General features: G+C 42.5%; 1 long non-coding RNA gene, 1 other non-coding gene and 1 pseudogene across 3 annotated transcripts; 2 read left to right on the plus strand and 1 right to left on the minus strand.

Moving 5' to 3' along the window:
• Positions 1-444: 444 nt before the first annotated feature.
• trnal-cag (transfer RNA leucine (anticodon CAG)) lies at positions 445-527 on the minus strand. The gene has a single exon. It is a non-coding gene; the product is annotated as a tRNA-Leu (tRNA).
• A 12,194-nt stretch (positions 528-12,721) lies between these two features.
• Positions 12,722-14,183, plus strand: LOC134305833 (uncharacterized). Of its 2 annotated transcripts, XR_010008850.1 has the most exons (6): positions 12,722-12,875; positions 12,987-13,099; positions 13,339-13,372; positions 13,665-13,762; positions 13,868-13,987; positions 14,095-14,183. It is a non-coding gene; the product is annotated as an uncharacterized LOC134305833 (long non-coding RNA). The 2 variants fall into 2 exon arrangements; XR_010008849.1 differs by lacking the exons at positions 12,722-12,875; positions 12,987-13,099; positions 13,339-13,372 and having other exon boundaries at positions 13,395-13,762.
• A 1,086-nt stretch (positions 14,184-15,269) lies between these two features.
• Positions 15,270-19,847, plus strand: LOC134305832 (serine/threonine-protein kinase pim-1-like; annotated as a pseudogene).
• The last annotated feature ends 2,523 nt before the right edge of the window (positions 19,848-22,370 follow it).

Here is a 22,370-nt window from a genome sequence, read left to right on the forward strand (position 1 = left end):
ATATATTATCCACAGTATCGCTTACTTTTACAAACTTAATTCCAAAAATGTTTAGACAGAAGAGAAAATGTAAATAGACAGCAGTTTGTAAAAGATGTTATTTATATTCTAGCATACAAACATACATCGCTCCAAAATGTGAATAAACGCTTCAGCCAGGGTTGCCAGATTGCGCATTTCAATGTCAGTCAAAATGGATGGAAAACCGCCCAACATACTCACGAAAAACAGCCGATAATCAGCGCTTAAACAATAATAAACCAGTTAAACATGACCTACTACTGCTGATATCTCACAAATCAGTGATTATAAATTATTAATGGCATTTGAAACAATAATAAAAAAAAGACTAACTAGGACTAAGATTTGTACGAACTTTTGTATCTTTTCACATTATTATGTATGGTAGAGGGTTAAAGATGTAAATTTGTATAAAGCAGGAATTGTCAGAAGTGGGATTCGAACCCACGCCTCCAGGGGAGACTGCGACCTGAACGCAGCGCCTTAGACCGCTCGGCCATCCTGACTATCTGGGATGTCAGTGATACCACTTTCGCCCACACCGACTAAGATTTGTGCAAATCTTTTCACATTATTATGTATGGTAGAGGGTTAAAGACGTAAATTTGTATAAAGCATGAGCTATCAGAAGTGGGATTTGAACCCACCCCTCCAGCGAATACTGCATACTGAATACAGTGCCTTAGACTGCTAAACCATTCTGTCAAACTTGGACACTGTTGACACCACTCCCGCACCACACAAACTAATATTTGTACGAACTCCTGAATCTTTTCACATTATTATGTATGATAAATTTACTGACTCTAACCCATCTGCTGCACTGTACACTTTGTCACTAGGCTGTAAATCAAATATTTGAAAGGGAGCCCCATATGAGATCTCCAACTGACCAAATAATGTTTTGTGGGTGGACCATTGTTAGCACTGTAACAGCACTAGCATGTTAGGGTGTGTTTTCTCTGGTATGAGTGTATTAGGTACAACCTTCTTGTTGGGTTTTAAACTGACTGCATTATTTATTAAGAACTCAAACCCTGTTTGTGCTTGTTGTAGGCTATTCAATCGTCCACTAGATGGCATAATATGAATCCAGTTAATATTGCGTTGGAAAGTTTCATTGCATGCTGATCTGTGTGGAATACAACTGATGTACGTATGTAGCACTAAGAAGTGGAACGCCTTTTCAGAAGAGTTGAAGCTGTTATAGCTGCAAAGGGTGGGCCGACATCATATTAAAGCCTTTGGATTAAGAATGGGAGTCACTCAAGTTCATATGCAAGTCAAAGTTCAAATACAAGCTGGAGAAAGGTATCCGATCATCAAAAAAGGAATATTCAGAAAAGCTGAAAAGCCAGATTGCTGCTAACGACCCAACTTCAGTCTGGAGGGGCCTTGAAGAGATCACTAACTACAAGGTGCGAAAGACCCCCCTTCTCCTGAATGACCGTCAACTCACCAACGACCTGAACGAGTTCTACTGCAGATTCGAATACAATAAAGACAATTCTCAGCCTTTCTCAGCTAATTCTTCATCCTCCTCCTCCTCCACCCTGGCTCTCTCACCTCTGTCCCCGGCTCCTTTAACCATCAACGAGCGGGACGTTAACAGACTCTTTAAGAAACAAAAGGTGAGAAAAGCTCCTGGGCCAGACGGAATCTCTCCATCCACCCTTATGCACTGCAGCAATCAACTGGCGCCTACCTTCACTCACATTTTTAACAGATCATTAGAACTTTGCTCTGTTCCTTCATGCTTCAAAACATCGACCATCATACCAGTCCCCAAAAAAATGAACATTTCTGGACTGAATGATTACAGACCTGTAGCCCTGACATCTGTAGTCATGAAGGTCTTCGAACGCTTGATCCTAGCCTACCTAAAGACCATCACAAATTCTTTACTGGATCCCATGCAGTTTGCATACAGAGCAAATAGATCTGTCGATGATGCAGTCAACGTAGCCCTGCACTTCATGCTACAGCATCTCGACAGTCCTGGAACCTACGTTCGAGTTCTGTTTGTGGACTTCAGCTCGGCTTTTAACACCATAGTGCCAGAGCTGCTGCAGGTTAAACTGTCCCAGCTGTCAGTGCCGGATGCCATCTGCCGGTGGATCATGGACTTTCTGACTAATAGGACACAGCAGGTACGGCTAGGAAAACACACTTCAGACCAGCGGAACCTAAGTACTGGTGTACCACAAGGCTGTGTGCTTTCACCCCTTCTCTTCAGTCTTTATACCAATGACTGTGTTTCTAAGGAACCAGCTGTAAAGATCCTTAAGTTTGCTGATGACACCACTGTGGTGGGCCTCATAACCGATGGTGACGAGTCTGCCTACAGAAAGGAAGTCGAGCAGTTGGTCTCCTGGTGCAGCGACAACCACCTGCTGATCAACACACAAAAGACTGTAGAGATGGTGGTGGATTTCAGGCGCAACGCACCCTCCTTACACCCCCTCACAATTAATGGCTCTATGGCCTTAGTGGTGGAGTCACTTAAGTTCCTGGGCACCACCTTATCCAGGGACCTAAAGTGGGAAAAGAACACGCTCTCCATCGCCAAGAGGGCTCAGCAGAGAATGTTCTTCCTGAGACAGCTGAAGAAATTCAACCTGCCCCAGAGTCTGCTGATCCAGTTCTACACAGCAATAATAGAGTCCATCCTCACATCGTCTATCACCATCTGGTTTGGTTCCTCAACATCACACGAACGAGCCAAACTCCAGCGTATAATCAGGACAGCGGAGAGGATCATTGGATGCAGTCTGCCAACGCTTCAGGACATTTACAACAGCAGAGTGCTGAAGCGTGCCGGCAAAATTACAGTAGACCCCTCTCATCCTGGACATCACCTTTTTCAAACTCTTCCATCTGGCAGAAGACTCAGGACAATAAAAACAAACACATCAAGACACACATTTCCCCAGAGCTGTAACACTTTTTAACCAAAGTTGTTCTCTTGGGCAAATGTTGGTAAATACTGGTTAACAGTCCGTGTGCTGTCGGGTCTGTTAAATATGTTCTATGTTACATGTCATACATGTGTAATTGTCTGTACTATTATGTGTATTGTTTGTACTACTATGTGGACTGTTGTGTGTATCATTGAGTTTATCACCAAAGCAAATTCCTCGTATGTGTAACATACCTGGCGAAATAAAGTGATTCTGATTCTGATTCTGATATGCGTGTGAAGGCAGACGAGTGAATACTTTTGGCAATAAAACCTTTTTATATTAATTGAAGTTTTACAGGACAACGTACAGTATGTTAAAGTTTGTAATTTATGTCACATCCTTGTGAGGATTAAAGCAGGTTGCAGGAGTCCGGATAGCTCAGTCGGTAGAGCATCAGGGTCCAGGGTTCAAGTCCCTGTTCGGGCGAGTCATTTATTACTGCGTTGGGTAAGCGGTAATGTCCCGTACTACATGGTTTATTTAGAAAGTTGAAGAATTTGTACTTTGTGAGATATTTCTAAGTGAAATAGCATGTACTTGATCAGCTTGAAATAATAGCACACTACATGTGTAACATGTTCTCCACACCAACTAGTTGTACGCCCAGCTGTTGCAAACAGACTGTAGTAAATAGAGGACAGTTTAAATCTATATTTATGTGCAGCCTAATAATGCGCTGAGTTTTAGATATTAATAGCCACATATTTTATGTTGAATTACATGCTTTATAGTTTCAGTTCTTGCTTCACAGAGCTGCTTTGTTATTGCACTGCACTAAACAGTTGGTTTATCCTGCACTATTTTGTCTACATAATGCAGCATCAACGCTCTGCTCTGTTAGTACATTACAAAGGGTAAAGGTGGTTTCTTCGTCAGGGGAATTAGCTCAAATGGTAGAGCGCTCCCTTAGCATGCGAGAGGTAACGGGAGTGATGCCCGCATTCTCCAGGGCAGAAACATTATGATCATTTAAGGGCATCACGTAATATGAAACTCGTTGCGTCATTGCTCACTGAAACACAGCATCAAAAATCAGGTCAGTCTGTAAGTGTTACAAAGACATTTAGGCTCTGTAATTAATCGTTTTGTTTGATTTTTTACATTGACAAACATTCAAGATTCAAGATTCAAGATTTACTTTATTGTCATTTTACTGTACACCGAAGTGTACAGAAAAAACGAGATTACGTGCATTGGTTCACGTTAAAAACACCACAGGTTTAAAAAATAAGAAATATATATAGAATAGTAATAGAATAGTAAAGTTAAATAATACTACTAATAATAATACTGACATTACGAAAATTGCACATTGTAGTTAAAGTATTGCACATGCAGAAAAATTCACAGTGGTTATACATAATGATAATTATTGCACATTTTGTTATTGCACATTTTGTTACTGCTTGTTAAGATTTAAGGATATTGCACATGTTATATCCATAGATGAAAATATTTATCAGATTTGGGTTAATTTGAGAAGTCTGATGGCAGTTGGGTAGAAACTTCTTCTGAACCGGTCCGTGTTGCAGCGTAGACTACTGTACCTTTTACCCGAGGGCAGAAGGGTGAACAGTCTGTGACAGGGGTGAGTGGAGTCACTAATGATGCTCCTGGCTTTTGACAAGAGGTGCTTTTGAGCCAGATCCTCAATAGGTGGAAGTCTGACCCCTATGGTCTTTTCTGCTGTCCTAACCACTCTCCTGAGGGCCTTTTTTTCTGAGATGTTACAACTCTCATACCAGAGAGAGATGCTGCTGGTTAAAACACTCTCTATTGTGCCTCTGTAGAAAGTGGTGAGGATTGGTGGACTGAGATGGGCCCTCCTCAATCGGCGTAAGAAATGCAATCGCTGGTGAGCCTTTTTGACCAGAGAGGAGGTGTGCAAGGACCAGGTCAGGTTGTCCGTAACGTGAACCCCTAAGAACTTCGTGTTCTGGACAATTTCAACCGGCGTGCCATTGATGTAGGTCGGGGTGTGAATGGGCTGTTTTTTCCTGAAGTCAATCACCATCTCTTTGGTTTTATCAACATTCAGGACCAGGTTGTTATTGCTGCACCATTCCACAAAGAGTCTCACCTCCTTTCTGTATGCAGTCTCGTTGTTGTCCAGAATGAGTCCCACAACTGTTGTGTCATCTGCATACTTTATTATGTGATTTGTGTTGGACTTAGCACAACAGTCATGGGTCATCAGAGTAAACAGTAGAGGGCTCAGCACACATCCTTGTGGAGATCCTGTAGACAGTGAGACCGTGGTTGATGTGTTGTTGCCTACATGCACAAACTGATGTCTGTCTGTGAGAAAATCCAGAATCCAATTGCACAGTGTGGTGTTTAGTCCCAGTGTGACCAGTTTGCTGGACAGATGCTGGGGGATTATTGTGTTAAAAGCCGAACTGAAGTCGACAAACAGCATCCGTACATGTGAGTTCCTTTTCTCCAGGTGCTCCAGGCTTAGATGAAGAGCAGTTGAAATTGCGTCATCAGTAGACCGGCAAGGGCGGTAGGCAAACTGAAAAGGATCAAGTGATGGAGGTAGGACAGATGTTATATGGTTCTTGACTAGTCTTTCAAAACACTTCATTATTATGGGGGTGAGTGCTACTGGTCGAAAGTCATTTAGACTAGTTACTGTGGATTTTTTGGAACTGGGATAATAGCTGAGGTTTTGAAACATGATGGAACAACAGCTTGACTCAGGGAGATGTTAAATATGTCTGTTAGGACAAGAGTCAGTTGATCCGCACATCTCTTGAGCATACCACCAGGTATCTTGTCAGGACCTGCAGCTTTTCGAGGATTTATATTCCTTAGTGTTCGACGGACGTCCGATGGGTCCAGAATTAACACTGGGTCGTCAGGATGCGGTGTGACTTTTACTGCAGGTGTATTGTTAAGAGCTTCGAACCTACTGAAAAAGTTATTGAGGTTGTTTAGAAAGTCAGTGCTGTCATCCCAGGTTTGAGGAGTAGACTTGTAGTCTGTGACAGACTGGATTCCCCGCCACAAGCTCTTTGTGTCTCTGTGGTCCTGAAAGTGTCCTTGAATTCTTTGCCCATGGGCTCTTTTTGCCGTTCTGATAGCCTTGTTCAGATTGGCCCTGGTAGACCTGAGGGCAGTAGTGTTGCCAGATTTAAAAGCTGAGTTTCTTTCTTTCAGCAAAGCCCGAACCTCAGTAGTCATCCATGGTTTTTCGTTTGCCCGGACAGTGATGTTTTTTGTGACACTGACGTCGTCCATGCATTTTTGTATGTAATCTGAGACTACTTCAGCATACTCACTGACATCTGTGATTTGGTCCTTGGTGGCAGCATCTTTAAAAACAGACCAGTCAGTGCAGTCAAAGCAGTCCTGCAAAGCTGTTGTGGCTCCCTCAGGCCAGATCCTCACCTGTCTTGTGGAAGGTTTAGTTCTGGTGAGCATGGGTCTGTATGCGGGTGTTAACATCACAGTTATGTGATCAGAAGAGCCAAGGTGGGGGCGGGGGGATGCTTTGAATGCTCCCTTGATGTTAGTGTACACATGGTCCAATAGATTGTCGCCTCTTGTCCCAAAGTCCACATGTTGGTAAAAGTGAGGGAGAACTTTCCGCATGTTTGCTTGGTTAAAATCTCCAGCAACAATAAATACTGCCTCAGGATAGGTGGTTTGCCAGTCATTCATTAAAACATAGAGGGTGTTTAGGGCTGCCTTTACGTCTGCGTCGGGGGGTATGTAAACAGCGCTGATGACTATGGTGGAAAATTCCCTTGGGAGATAAAAGGGACGGCATTTAACTGACAAAAGTTCAATGTCCGGAGAGCAATAAGAATAGATCCTGTCAGCGTTTCTGCACCATCTTTTATTTATATAAATGCACACTCCACCGCCACGGGTTTTACCACTCAGAGCTCCAGATCTGTCTGCTCGGAAGATGGTTAGCCCCTCCATGCTAATCGCGTCATCCGTAACCGCGTCGTTAAGCCAGGTCTCGGTAAAGATTAAAGCACAACAGTCCCTCACCTCCCGTTTTCTTGTTAAATCCAGTCTGAGGTAGTCCAGTTTATTCTCCAAGGAGCGGACGTTGGCCAGCAATATAGACGGCATCGGTGTTCTGCATGGGTTAGCTCTTAGCCTAGCGCTAGCTCCTCCGCGGGTACCCCGCTTGCGCCTCCGCGTACACCGTCTGCGTCTCCTCCGAAAACGGGCAGCGTTGGTAGGAGTTGTCGGTGTTGTACAGGCCTCTCCAGGTGAGCGTAGCAAGCCGAGCTCTTTTAACGTATCCAAAGTATTTGAATCAACAGGACTCGTTTGTATCGTTTTATGCAGTAACAACAAGCTGTTACGATCATAGATCAGTCTTTCTGCGCGATTTCGGACAATGCCAGATTCCCTAACGGTGTTTTTACCGGTGTTTTTATCGTGAGCCGATGCAGCCGCTGCCGACATGGGCGCCGCCATCTATCAAGTGTGATTGTGTGGGGATGCTTTGACATTTGGGTGACTTCATGGGAGTCTTAATCGATTGAACCAGGAATAATGAACCACTGCCCTGATTCTCAGTGCTGAGAATCATCCACTTACTAAATAATACCTGCTCTGTGGTGGTCCTGACCATTGAAGAACAGAGTGAGCAGTCTAGAGTCAGTAATTGTAGAACTACAAAGTGCTTCTATATGGTAAGTGGAGCTGATAAAATAGACAGTGAGTGTAGAAACAAGGAGGTGGTTTTAATGTTATGGTTGATTAGTGTAAACTCACACACTGCTGTATGTGCTTGCATGACTGTAGGACGAGTTTTCAGTGCATTACCGTAATATCCATAAAATGTGTCCTTGCGATTTCAGTGCAGAAAAGTTTGTGTAGAGACTGCAGCAGCGGATACTGTGTTTGTTTAGAAATTGTGGTCATACTTTTTTCAACAAGGTAAGTTTATTAAAATAAAAGTTTTTTTGTATATTAGCTTCTGGATATTTTCGGATACTACGGACAAAACTGTGTTGTACTGCTATGATGATACGACTTTGTTCCAAACCCTTTTAGACTCTTCCACCACCGTTAGCGCTTCTCTCGGTTAGTTCAGCTCATTAAATATATTATCCACAGTATCGCTTACTTTTACAAATCCAATTTTAAGGTTTAGACAGAAGGGAAAATGTCAATGTAAATATACAGCAGTTTGTAAAAGATGTTATTTATATTCTAGCATACAAACATACATCGCTCCAAAATATGAATGAACGCTTCAGTCAGGGTTCCCAGATTGCGCATTTAAAACTCCGCCAAAATACATGGAAAACCGCCCAACATACTCACGAAAAACAGCCGATAATCAGCGCTTAAACAATATTAAACCAGTTAAACATGATCTACTACTGCTGATATCTCACAAATCAGTGATTGATTATAAATTATGAATGGCATTTGAAATAATGAATGGCATTTGAAATAATAAAAAACTAAGACTAAGAAGTCTTAAGAAGTGTTTATTTAGGTTTTTTGTGTTCTTGCTAGAACTGTTTCTACTTGAAGAACTATTTAGTATAATTCAAGGTTCTTTGCTAACTCAATTAGATTTTTATGGACTTTTTTATTTTGCCACAAATAAATGCACATAACATTTAAGGACTGGAAAACAATCGTGCAATTGATACAGGAAAAAGGTGAAAGAAAGGAATCTGTTTGTAATCTACCTGCTAAATTTTCCTCCAGAGATGTTTTTCTTTGTGTGTGTAAGCAGCAACATACTTCACCTAAAACTTTATATAATCACCTTCAAGAGAGCCGAAACAGAAATAAAACGTTTTATATTAATTCTACACGACAACGTATGTTAAAGTTTGTAATTTAAGTCACATGCTTGTGAGGATTAAAGTTGTTTGCAGAGCTCGGGTAGCTCAGTCGGTAGAGCTTCAGACTTTTAATCTGAGGGTCCAGGGTTCAAGTCCCTGTTTGAATTATCCACAAAGTTGAATCAGTTCATCTGGACACAATTTTGTTGTAGAGATACGTTTCGTCACTCAATCCGAATGACTTCTTCAGTCTGAGCTGGTGTTGAATACCCTAACCTTATATGCAGTATATCCATCTCCTCTCTACCGCTTTCATAACATTGATTGGGGCATTTAAAAAAGTTAAAAAGTGTTTCTTCAGCAGCTGTTTTCTACCATTCATTATTTATTCTTTGACTAAAAATGATTTATGTAAATGTATTTGATACACATGTTGTGTAAGGTTACAGTAATTATCACTAAAAGCACAAATAAAAGAAATAATTAACACAGTAAAATCAAAGAAAGACATTTTTCATAAATTAGGTGTGGGGGGGGGGGGGGGGGGGTGTTAAAATCATTTGAGTAAAATAATGAAAAATAAACAAATGGTGAAATTTAAATGTACACCATCACCTGCAGCGCTGCAGCACTGAGACCTTCTGCCTTTGTGACATCATTGTGATGACACTGAGTGTTCTATGAGAGCTCAGTTTAGTTGAACCTTCAGTGTTTGTACATCATTTCTCATGATGGCTGCTGAACAGGAGAGACGTGCTACCGACCATCCTTCTCTAATGCGACGCTTTTGGCGTAGTCTGTGCTGGCCGTTCGGTCGAGTTCGTTCTCAGACGTCTTTTCAGGACGTCTGTGGTGTCGAGACCGAACCGGAGGGCAGTGTGGACGCAGAGAACCAGACAGTTATGGAGGGATACTTGTTCAAGAGGGCCAGTAATGTCTTTAAAACATGGAACAGGTCTGTAGAGAGCTAGAACACACGATGAGTAATCATTTAGGTAGAAATGAATGGCAAATTAAACCCCTCTAATCATCATAGCAATCGTTTCCTAAATATTGTACATTTTACTGACTCTGACTGATCAACGGCATGTTAAATCAGAATACACGACGATTCAACATGATTTAATATAAAGTTCATTTACAAGTGAAACCCTGCAGAATTTCAGTGCTATGCAGTTGTTTTATTTCTATGATTCCTTTTGTTTCTGTTTCTTTCCTTCAGGCGCTGGTTCCTGATTCAGAACAACCACCTTATGTACAAGAAGAAATCCGGGGTTAGTCACGTGTCCTTTGTCTAAAGTAAAATCAGTAGCAATAGTGGCCTACTGCAAAATCAACATAAAAAGGAGCAACTGTTCCTAAACAATCACTTTTAAGGACTTGTTTGCTAAAGTTTGAGTTGTTTTTGCTGGAACATTAGAGGTAAAGAAATGTTTGAGAAACCTTTTGTGCCCCCAGCAGAATATCATGGTGGTCATAGCTGATTTACGCCTGTGCACGGCCAAACACTACAAGAGCATCGGACGCCGTTGCTGCTTCCAGGTGGTTTCACCTACAAAGTAAGTCCAGTGTATCATCAGGCATGAAAATTCATTTGATTTCTTTATTTATGACACTCTGAAGGGCGTGGACGTGCAACAGTTCTGCTATACAAAGATGAAGAATTAAAAAAGGAAAATTTTACTCTCTTTCTAATAGAAATGACATGAAAACCGGAGTGGAATAAGCACTTTGTTGTGCTGTAGATTCATGCCATGTTTAGGGTGTGTGTATGTGTGTGTGTGTGTGTGTGTGTGTGTAGGATCTGGGTATTGCAGGCCGATTCAGAGGAGAATAGAGAGGCTTGGATCAGAACCATTCAGAACATGGTTGCTAACACCGATGGTGACAGAACAGGCGACTCCATCACTTCCCAATCAAATGAGGTGGTGGATTTGAGCCCAAAACAGGAAGGATCCAGTAGCTCCTCTGAATCACGAGGATCCCAACACACAGAGAGAGACTCGCTACGTCCACCATCCACTTCTGGAACCTCAGGTGAGTTTGAAACTCCAGTCTAACAAGAACACTCGATTCCATCAAGTATAAAGCAAACCAGTTTAAAATGGCCAAAATCAACATTTGAATGGATGCAGACACATTCCATTTCCACTCTCCTACTCTTTATGATTGATAACTGCTCCATTCCAAACCTCGTACCCTTGACCATCCACTTCTGACCTTGCCTCTGTATAGCTGAGCTGAGTCTTGGTGAAATTGTGCTGGAATCGGCTGCTGTGTTGGATTCCCTCTCTGATGCTTCTCTAGCGAGCAGTGGTAAGTACACACTACAGCAAGTCGACTAGAAAACCATTTTTTTATTCAGAGCTAAATTTACTAGGTGAAAGGTTTTGAGTGAATGAGTGCAGTGATTTAGAAAAGAATCCAGTTGATGTAAAACGCTGATACTAACACAAAACACGTCTTTTAAGTCGAGAGCATTTACGGTACAGTTGGAGGGACCTCACACATCGAAGAGAGCCCGGTGGAACTGAGCACCAGCACTTCCTCCAGCAACTTCATCCACACAGGTCAGCCAGAGCTTTACTGAACCATTCAATGATATTGTGAACTGGTAAGATTTAATGATAAAACATTTGTAACGTATGACTCTGTAAAGCTCTGTACACTTGTTGTACATCTGATGTGTTAGAGATCATTTACTGACAGCGATTAAATTACATTTGTGTGAACAACAGCTGGTGAGAAGAGCACGACTACAGGAAAGCACTCGGTCCAGAGAGGCAGCGCTCCTTCCAAAGGTCTGTCCAGCCTCACACCTTTCATAGAACAAATATTTTCTAGAGCTTAAATCATGCTGCTCGTGAGTTTTTTTTATTGAGTTTTTTACTTTTACTGAGGAGTTTCTATCAGATTAACAACACGTCCTGTTTTACAGAGTGCTTCGATAGCCTGTACGGAGTCGGAAAGCTTCTGGGCAAAGGAGGCTGCGGTTCTGTGTTTGCAGGACTTCGTAAGGCCGATGGAAAACAGGTGAGATATTTACTCGGCTCGGCTCAGAGTGACACGAGAATTGTCGATCATTACAAAGCTGCTTTGATCTTAAGATCCACATTGACTACGCATGTCATCAAACTTGTAGTTAAAAAGCGAACGGCCCTTTTGGTTACTGTTGGTCCGTAATATTCGTTCCTGATTTTAATAGTTTTGTTTTGCATGTTTTAATAGGTTGCTATTAAGATTGTGCTGAAGAGTGGCTGTGACAGATTCATCACCATTGTAAGTAACATTTGTTTCACTTGTGAAATATTGCAAAGATGCAACAGCCATATAAAATATAATATAATAATAAATCAATCTTATAAATGACATGATGCATTAAAATGCAAAATAGCATCGAATGTAACCGCCACTCTGCCTATTGACTATCGATTCCAACCCCATGTTAACCATGTCTGCTCAAATATTAGCCTGGTGAGAAGAACGGTCTCCCTGTAGAGGTGGCGTTGATGCTGATGGTGTCTGAGCCACCTCGCTGCGAACACGTCCTGGAGCTCCTGGAATGGTTCGACATGCCCGAGTGCTACGTCTTGATCCTGGAGCAACCCGCCCGCTGCATGGACCTCTTCGAATACCGCAGGAACGGCTCACTTCCCGAACGTCTGGCTCAGGTCATCATGTGGCAGGTGGTTCTCGCCGCCCGTCACTGCCGTGATCGCGGCGTTCTCCATCGGGATATCAAGGAGCAGAACCTTCTGGTCAGTTTCGACACGTTAGAGGTCAAGCTCATAGACTTTGGCTGTGGGGACTTGCTCAAGTCGACACCCTACAGACGTTTTGCAGGTAATTGTACCTCGGAGGTCAGTAGCTATGAAACACAGATGACAGCGATCGCATAGGAAAGCCGTGTGTGTGAACCGTTTCTCGCACTTTTATTCAGGCACCATACTATACGCCCCACCTGAATGGATCGAGGAAGGTAAGTATCATGGTTGTGCTGCAACGGTGTGGAGCCTGGGCGTCCTTTTGTTTGTTTTAGTGTGTGGAGAGCTGCCATTCTGGAATGAGAGGGAGATCGCTGCTGGACACTTGATCTTCAAAGCTGGTGTGTCTAAGGGTAAGAAAATGCAGAAACATAAGAAGCATGTCTCTTATCGTTTTTTTTTTTTAAGTGATGTTAAATAGTTTCTATTACAATATTGTAACGACCCGATCACTGCACGCACAGCCTGCCGTCATCTGATAAGACGCTGCCTGGCCAAGGATCCGAATGAGCGACCCAGCCTCGAGATGATCCTGGAGCACAACTGGTTTTCAGAGATCCTTGGGAACTAAGTCCAGGTCAGTCAGAACACATAAGGATAGACCTAAATGGATTTAGCTAAGAGTCTGTATTAGCATATAGGCCAGATCACATGTTGCAATGAATCATCGTTGCATTTTGCTAATAACATCAAAGACACTAGGTTAGTAATTGGTGTGTAAAGAACTTTTAACCAAATACAATCATAATTTTTTTATAGCTATAACAACAATTCCTCATGTCAAACTGTTTTTTTTCCCTTTTCTTTACTCTACAGGCACCTGTATGGGTTTGTAGCAGACGGATCATGGGTGAGCATATCGGAGACTAAGCAATGACTAAATGTGTATGAACAAAACCGTCCACTGTTTGCTTTCATGTAATGTCAAAGTAATCTGAGAGCATGAACACCAGAAAACACAACAGGAGTGATTTGGAGATCAGCAAAATTTTGTGGATCAGCTTGACGAGTCAGTCGACTGAATAATACTGAAGTTTTTCAAGCTGCTTTTCATCCGTTTCCCCCCCTTAGATAATTATTAGCTTAACATCCCCTTAACACATGATGGAAATCAATCTCACATTATGTTTTCACCACCACAGCACAGGTCTGCTACAAGAACACATCCAGAGGTTTTTAGCTGAGGTTCAGATCACCTCCATTCCTCAGCACCGTGTACATACCACGCCAGATCAGAAAGGTGAGTGCTGGGAGAAAGTGGTTTAGCCAGTTAGGAGTTTAACATAATTTAAACATCAATGATTGATATGGGTGTGTGTGTGTGTTCTGGGTAATTGCCTTATAGAAAGCCCCATCAATGAACAAGTCTAACCTACTGGAAGAAGCAACCAGATCAGATTTGGGCCTAAGCACCTTGATACCTGGCAGAAGATGAAATGACTTTGAGTCACCACAACAATCTACGGTGGGTGTCTGGGAATGGATCCTGCAGACTTTTAACACATGTGTATTGGGCCTTGATTGAAGTTGATGGTAATTTAACGGTCAGTACATTGTTTTGCGTCTTTACAGATCAACGACCACGTCTGTCGTCCAGAAAGCACTTTGACCTTCTCTGTGGTGGTGTATGAGACAAGAGATAATTGAATAAAATATTGAATAAAACTGTGTTTGTACTGGCGTGTGTATTTTCTTTACCCACTTTATGACCTGCACAACACAGGAGAGCACATTTTATAAAGAATTGATGCAGAAATGTAGATGAATCCTAAACAAGTTTGGAATGACCTTTTCCTGCAGCTGTAGTTTTGTACAGCTGAGAACGTATGGATATAAAAAATGATCAAAATGACCCTTTACAATTAGACACATTTTGCCCAGCAACATTCCAGAAAACCAGACTTCACTCACTAAATCACTAAAGTACTTTATTTAAACCAGAGGGTCTAATGTCATGTAACAAAAAGCTTTTTCAAAACTGATTTCGTTCATTAAAACATGTTACATGACATGTTCTGACATTTCAACAACAAATGTTTAAAACACAACATAAAGGCACTGATCCCATAAACTGTAGTCCAGTGGTCATCAACAGGAACACTTCCATGTTTTTAATAGAAGACTGTGCAACTCCCCAGCACATCACTGTTGTTTAGAACTGGCACTACTTATGTCTGTCCAAAGATCTCTCATGGTTCTGTACAGGCTAAACAACAGAAAAAGAAATGAACAAGCAACTCGTCACATAAGTGATAAAATATTATAAACTGAAATCTTTATCAATGAATAATGAAAATATTGAAAAAAAAATAATTCAAGTTAAATCAAGGAAAGTAAGGTGTGACTCATTTGAGAGTCGTTGCCCCACCCTGCCAGGTGTGAATTGGGGTTAAACTGACTACGAGGGACATGCTTTATAGGTGGCTGACCAATTGGTGTGAAGTCCTTGGGATAAAGCAGGTTGTGTCTAAAGGTGTTGCTGGGTCTGAAAAAGTCATTTTGACGCTCGCTCTGGCTGCACGCTTTCTGTCTGCTCTCTGCTTGCTTTTAGTTTTTAGTTATTTTAGTCATTTTTTATCTTTTATTTCTAAAATATAGAGCTCAATCAGCAGACACCGACAATAGATCGGCTGGAAAGGCACAGAATTACAGAAATACAATACAGAAATACATTAAACTAGACATTTAGTTAACGGAGTTTTCCACTAGCCGTCAGACTAAACTCGGGCACAGTTATCAGGACTACCATGGCTCCTATCACTACAGCGGGTTCTTCGTGCTGCTCCAACTGCTACAGACTCCTATGGAAAATTGCTGTGCTGGAGACAAAAATGCTCACAATCCTACCTGGAACGGGTAGGAGAAATGGTTTCAGATCACTCGAGGGTGAGTCAAAATCTAACACAGAACAACCAGCTAAACTAAGGCTAGACAGCTTAACAGACTTCCCGAAGCTTGACAGAAGTCAATCAAAACAGGGGAACAGAAACGAGCCATGTGAGAGAATAAGTCGGTGGCACAAACTTGGAGCAAAACCAAAAGCACAAAAGCAGCAGGTGGCTGTCTTAATGTCTTCCATGCCAGACTGTTCATCATGGGCTCGGAAAGCTAAAACTATTCCAAAAGCTAGCACAATTGCACCCCGTGGGAAAATAGCAGGGTCGCAACAAAAACCGATCCCTTTGCTGAATCGTTTTGAACCGCTCAGAAATCTGATCGAGGTTATCCCCAGTGGTAATGGTAACGAATCAAAACCAGCGAAGCTGACTATAAAAGGGGTCTCAAAGCGGGCTAGCTAAAACACGAGGCTAATTAAGCAGAGGCCCTCGCCTGACGCAGAGAACGCTCCGAAAACTCTGATCGTCTGTGACTCTGCCATCAAGAATATAGGCAGCAGATCAATGCTGTCTCCCGAACGTGCTGTCTCCCGAACGTGACTGTCACGGAATTAAATGAGGAACTTCCCAACATTCTCTCCCAGCATGGAGCGATCGACCGAATTATTCTGCACGTGGGCAGAAGTGACATCCGCAGAGAGGAGTCAGAAATCTTAAAGAACAACTTCACTGAACTGTTTAATACACTTGAGAAGCTGACTGCTCAGAAGTTCATCAGTGGGCCTCTCCCAGCCCGAGGATCTAATATGTTTTCACGGCTACTCAACCTCAACACGTGGCTAAGCAGAACCTGCAGTTTGAAAGGTATGGATTATATTGACAATTTTAATCTATTCTGGGGGCGCAGAGAATTTTTTTACCCAGATGGCACCCACCTAAGAAAGACTGGAGTGAAGGCACTAAAGGACAACCTCCATTTTGCTCTTCGCCACCCATCTGCTTCTTGGACTGACTCGACACAATACGTGCATCCTCAACCTCCCTCACCTGCCTTCAACCAAGAAGGACCATCAAACATACAATCCCCATCACTGGAGAACACAGCTCAGGCTGAGTTTCTGACTCTTGACGAAAGCTACAGTGGGGCCAAAAAGTATTTAGTCAGCCACTGATCGTGCAAGTTCTCCTACTTAGAAAGATGAGAGAGGTCTGTAATTTTCATCATAGCTACACTTCAACTATGAGAGACAAAATGAGAAAAAAAAATCCAGGAAATCACATGGTAGGATTTTTAAATAATTTATTTGTAAATTATGGTGGAAAATAAGTATTTGGTCAATAACAAAAGTTCAACTCAATACCTTGTAACATAACCTTTGTTGGCAATGACAGAGGTCAAACGTTTCCTGTAAGTCTTCACCAGGTTTGCACACACTGTAGCTGGTATTTTGGCCCATTCCTCCATGCAGATCTCCTCTAGAGCAGTGATATTTTGGGGCTGTCGCTGGGCAACACGGACTTTCAACTCCCTCCACAAATTTTCTATGGGGTTGAGGTCTGGAGACTGGCTAGGCCACTCCAGGACCTTGAAATGCTTTTTACGGAGCCACTCCTTCGTTTCCCGAGCGGTGTGTTTGGGATAATTGTCATGCTGGAAGACCCAGCCACGTTCCATCTTCAATGCTCTCACTGATGGAAGGAGGTTTTGGCTTAAAATCTCACAATACATGGCCCCGTTCATTCTTCCCTTAACATGGATCAGTCGTCCTGTCCCCTTTGCAGAAAAACAGCCCCAAAGCATGATGTTTCCACCCCCATGCTTCACAGTAGGTATGGTGTTCTTGGGTTTTTCTTCTTCCTCCAAACACGGCGAGTTGAGTTTTTACCAAAAAGTTCCATTTTGGTTTCATCTGACCACATGATATTCTCCCAATCCTCTTCTGGATCATCCATTTGCTCTCTGGCAAACTTCAGACGGGCCTGGACATGTACTGGCTTAAGCAGGGGGACACGCCTGGCACTGCAGGATTTGAGTCCCTCTCGGCGTAGTGTGTTACTGATGGTAGCCTTTGTTACTTTGGTCCCAGCTCTCTGCAGGTCATTCATCAGGTCCCTCCGTGTAGTTCTGGGATTTTTGCTCACCGTTCTCATGATCATTTTGACCCCACGGGATGAGATCTTGACCCCAAGGGAGATTATCAATGGTCTTGTATGTCTTCCATTTTCTTACAATTGTTCCCACAGTTGATTTATTCACACCAACCTGCTTGCCTATTGTAGATTTACTCTTCCCAGCCTGGTGCAGGTCTACAATTTTCTTCCTGGTGTCCTTCGACAGCTCTTTGGTCTTGGCCATGGTTGAGTTTGGAGTCTGACTGTTTAAGGCTGTGGACAGGTGTCTTTTATACAGATAACGAGCAGTGGTAAGTACACACTACAGCAAGTCGACTAGAAAACTATTTTTTTAGTCAGAGCTAAATTTACTAGGTGAAAGGTTTTGAGTGAATGATTGCAGTGATTTAGAAAATAATCCAGTTCAGGTTTGATTTAGAACAATTTTCTAGGAAAGACTCACTCTGTGATTGTTTGAAAGTCGATGTAAAACGCTGATACTAACACAAAACACGTCTTTTAAGTCGAGAGCGTTGAAGGTACAGTTGGAGGGACCTCACACATCGAAGAGAGCCCGGTGGAACTGAGCACCAGCACTTCCTCCAGCGACTCCATTTACACAGGTCAGCCAGAGCTTTACTGAACCATTCAATGATATTGTGAACTGGTATGATTTCATGATAAAACATTTGTAACGTATGACTCTGTAAAGCTCTGTACACTTGTTGTACATCTGATGTGTTAGAGATCATTTAATAACAGCGATTAAATGACATTTGTGTGAACAACAGCTGGTGAGAAGAGCACGACTACAGGAAAGCACTCGGTCCAGAGAGGCAGCGCTCCTTCCAAAGGTCTGTCCAGCCTCACACCTTTCATAGAACAAATATTTTCTAGAGCTTAAATCATGCTGCTCGTGAGTTTTTTATTGAGTTTTTTACTTTTACTGAAAAGTTTCTATCAGATTAACAACACGTCCTGTTTTACAGAGTGCTTCGATAGCCTGTACGGAGTCGGAAAGCTTCTGGGGAAAGGAGGCTGCGGTTCTGTGTTTGCAGGACTTCGTAAGGCCGATGGAAAACAGGTGAGATATTTACTCGGCTCTGCTCAGAGTGACACGAGAATTGTCGATCATTACAAAGCTGCTTTGATCTTAAGATCCACAATGACTACGCATGTCATCAAACTTGGAGTTAAAAAGCGAACGGCCCTTTTGGTTACTGTTTGCCAAAAGTACGTTCCCTTAATATTCGTTCCTGATTTTAATAGTTTTGTTTTGCATGTTTTAATAGGTTGCTATTAAGATTGTGCTGAAGAGTGGCTGTGACAGATTCATCACCATTGTGAGTTACATTTGTTTCACTTGTGAAATATTGCAAAGATGCAACAGCCATTAAAAAAAAAACCTTATTTTATAAATGACATGATGCATTAAAATGCAAAATAGCATCGAATGTAACCGCCACTCTGCCTATTGACTATCGATTCCAACCCCATGCTAACCATGTCTGCTCAAATGTTAGCCTGGTGAGAAGAACGGTCTCCCTGTAGAGGTGGCGTTGATGCGAGCCACCTCGCTGCGAACACGTCCTGGAGCTCCTGGAATGGTTCGACATGCCCGAGTGCTACGTCTTGATCCTGGAGCGACCCGCCCGCTGCATGGACCTCTTCGAATACCGCAGGAACGGCTCACTTCCCGAACGTCTGGCTCAGGTCATCATGTGGCAGGTGGTTCTCGCCGCCCGTCATTGCCGTGATCGCGGGGTTCTCCATCGGGATATCAAGGAGCAGAACCTTCTGGTCAGTTTCGACACGTTAGAGGTCAAGCTCATAGACTTTGGCTGTGGGGACTTGCTCAAGTCGACCCCCTACAGACGTTTTGCAGGTAATTGTACCTCGGAGGTCAGTAGCTATGAAACACAGATGACAGCGATCGCATAGGAAAGCCGTGTGTGTGAACCGTTTCTCGCACTTTTATTCAGGCACCATACTATACGCCCCACCTGAATGGATCGAGGAAGGTAGGTATCATGGTTGCGCTGCAACGGTGTGGAGCCTGGGCGTCCTTTTGTTTGTTTTAGTGTGTGGAGAGCTGCCATTCTGGAATGAGAGGGAGATCGCTGCTGGACATCTGATCTTCAAAGCTGGTGTGTCTAAGGGTAAGAAAATGCAGAAACATAAGAAGCATGTCTCTTATCGTTTTTTTTTTAAAGTGATGTTAAATAGTTTCTATTACAATATTGTAACGACCCGATCACTGCACGCACAGCCTGCTGTCATCTGATAAGACGCTGCCTGGCCAAGGATCCGAATAAGCGACCCAGCCTCGAGATGATCCTGGAGCACAACTGGTTTTCAGAGATCCTTAGGAACTAAGTCCAGGTCAGTCAGAACACATAAGGATAGACCTAAATGGACCTAAGAGTCTGTGTTAGCATATAGGCCAGATCACATGTTGCAATGAATCATCGTTGCATTTTGCTAATAACATCAAAGACACTAGGTTAGTAATTGGTGTGTAAAGAACTTTTAACCAAATACAATCATAAATTTTTTATAGCTATAACAACAATTCCTCATGTCAAACTGTTTTTTTTCCCTTTTCTTTACTCTACAGGCACCTGTATGGGTTTGTAGCAGACGGATCATGGGTGAGCATATCGGAGACTAAGCAATGACTAAATGTGTATGAACAAAACCGTCCACTGTTTGCTTTCATGTAATGTCAAAGTAATCTGAGAGCATGAACACCAGAAAACACAACAGGAGTGATTTGGAGATCAGAAACATTTTGTGGACATTAAGAATATAGGCAGCAGATCAATGCTAACATGCTGTCTCCCGAATGTGACTGTCTCGGAATTAAATGAGGAACTTCCCAACATTCTCTCCCAGCATGGAGCGATCGACCGAATTATTCTGCACGTGGGCAGAAGTGACATCCGCAGAGAGGAGTCAGAAATCTTAAAGAACAACTTCACTGAACTGTTCAATACACTTGAGAAGCTGACTGCTCAGAAGTTCATCAGTGGACCTCTCCCAGCCCGAGGATCTAATATGTTTTCACGGCTACTCAACCTCAACACGTGGCTAAGCAGAACCTGCAGTTTGAAAGGTATGGATTATATTGACAATTTTAATCTATTCTGGGGGCGCAGAGAATTTTTTTACACAGATGGCACCCACCTAAGCAAGACTGGAGTGAAGGCACTAAAGGACAACCTCCATTTTGCTCTTCGCCACCCATCTGCTTCTTGGACTGACTCGACACAATACGTGCATCCTCAACCTCCCTCACCTGCCTTTAACCATGAAGGACCATCAAACATACAATCCCCATCACTGGAGAACACAGCTCAGGCTGAGTTTCTGACTCTTGACGAAAGCTATTACGACCTTCATCATCAGGCAGTGACACAGCAGTCAACAGCAGAGACATCACAGTCATCCTCCAACTTCTCTCTCTCAACAACATCACCTCCACATATGGATTTCACAGAGAAAATGGAGAAACTGGTGTGTGTTGGGACTAAATTCTCACACTCCATCTCAGCCAGTCCACAGGTTTCACCCAAAAAGCCCAGGGCACCAACCAGTCTAACCTCTTACCTGTACCACGACAACCTTGGGCTGCCTCAGGGGCTCCTGTGGTTCCTTTAAAGCTAGCTCTGCTTAATATTAGATATCTAGCCAACAAATCATTTTTAGTGAATGACATAATTCTATCTTACAGTTTAGATTTTCTGTTTCTAACTGAAACATGGTTAGCAGAAGGCAGCAGTGCCACTGTTCTTAACGAAACAGCACCAGCAAACTTCAGTTCTATGAATGTGTGTCGAAGTGGTAGGAAAGGTGAAGGAGTAGCTGCCTTATTTAAAGATGTATTCCAGTGCAAAGAGACTGTGCTTGGCAATTTTATGTATTTTTTATTTTGAAGGGTACTCCCAAAATTTTATTTTTAACCATTTATAAAACTCCAAGGTACTCTGCACATTTTATAGATGAATTTACTGAACTACTGTCAGTTATCTCCACTGAGTACAGCTTTTTCATCATAACTGGGGATTGTAACATCCACTTAGATACTAACAAGGACAATAACACCAAAGAACTTCTTGGACTTTTTGACACGTTTGGTCTATTGCAACATGAGAAAGGGCCTACACATACTCGAGGGCACACTCTGGATCTAGTTATTACTAAAGGTCTAATCATTTCTTCTGTTATGGTCAATGACTTAGCCCTCTCTGATCATTTTTGTGTCTTCTTTGAAATGCTGATCACTTCAGATGCTCAAACTAGCACTGTTTCTGTTAAGAAAAGGTGCATAAATGAAAGTACTAGTTCTCAGTTTATGGAGGCCATAGCTATATCACCAACTTTAATTGCAGAGTCAGTTGATGAACTCCTGGATAACTTTAACGTGAAAATATTGACTGTCATGGATGTGGTTGCCCCGGTAAAAGTCATGAAAACGTTGAGCAAACAGAAAGCACCATGGCGTAACACAATGATGGTAATAGCTCTGAAAAGAGAATGCAGGAGAGCTGAACGTAAGTGGAGGAAAACTAAACTTCAAATCCACTATGATCTCTATAAGCAAAGCCTTTGTAGTTTTAACTCGGAGTTAGGCAGGGCTAGACAGCTGCACTTCTCTAAGATCATTAACAGGAACATCAACAACACCCGCACTCTATTCAACGTGGTCGACAAGCTTACAAATCCTCCCAGATCACGCCAGAACTTCTGTCCACAGAGAAATGTAATGAATTTGCTCATTTCTTCTGTGAAAAAATAAAAACTATTAGACTGACCATCAACGCCACTCAGTCAAACGATGAAACCATGCCGCCCCTACAGACACCTAGAAATAACATGACTATTATGTCACAATTTAAT

The sequence above is a fragment of the Trichomycterus rosablanca genome, unplaced genomic scaffold, assembly GCF_030014385.1.
Source record: "Trichomycterus rosablanca isolate fTriRos1 unplaced genomic scaffold, fTriRos1.hap1 scaffold_147, whole genome shotgun sequence".
Classification (NCBI taxonomy): Eukaryota; Metazoa; Chordata; class Actinopteri; order Siluriformes; family Trichomycteridae; genus Trichomycterus; species Trichomycterus rosablanca.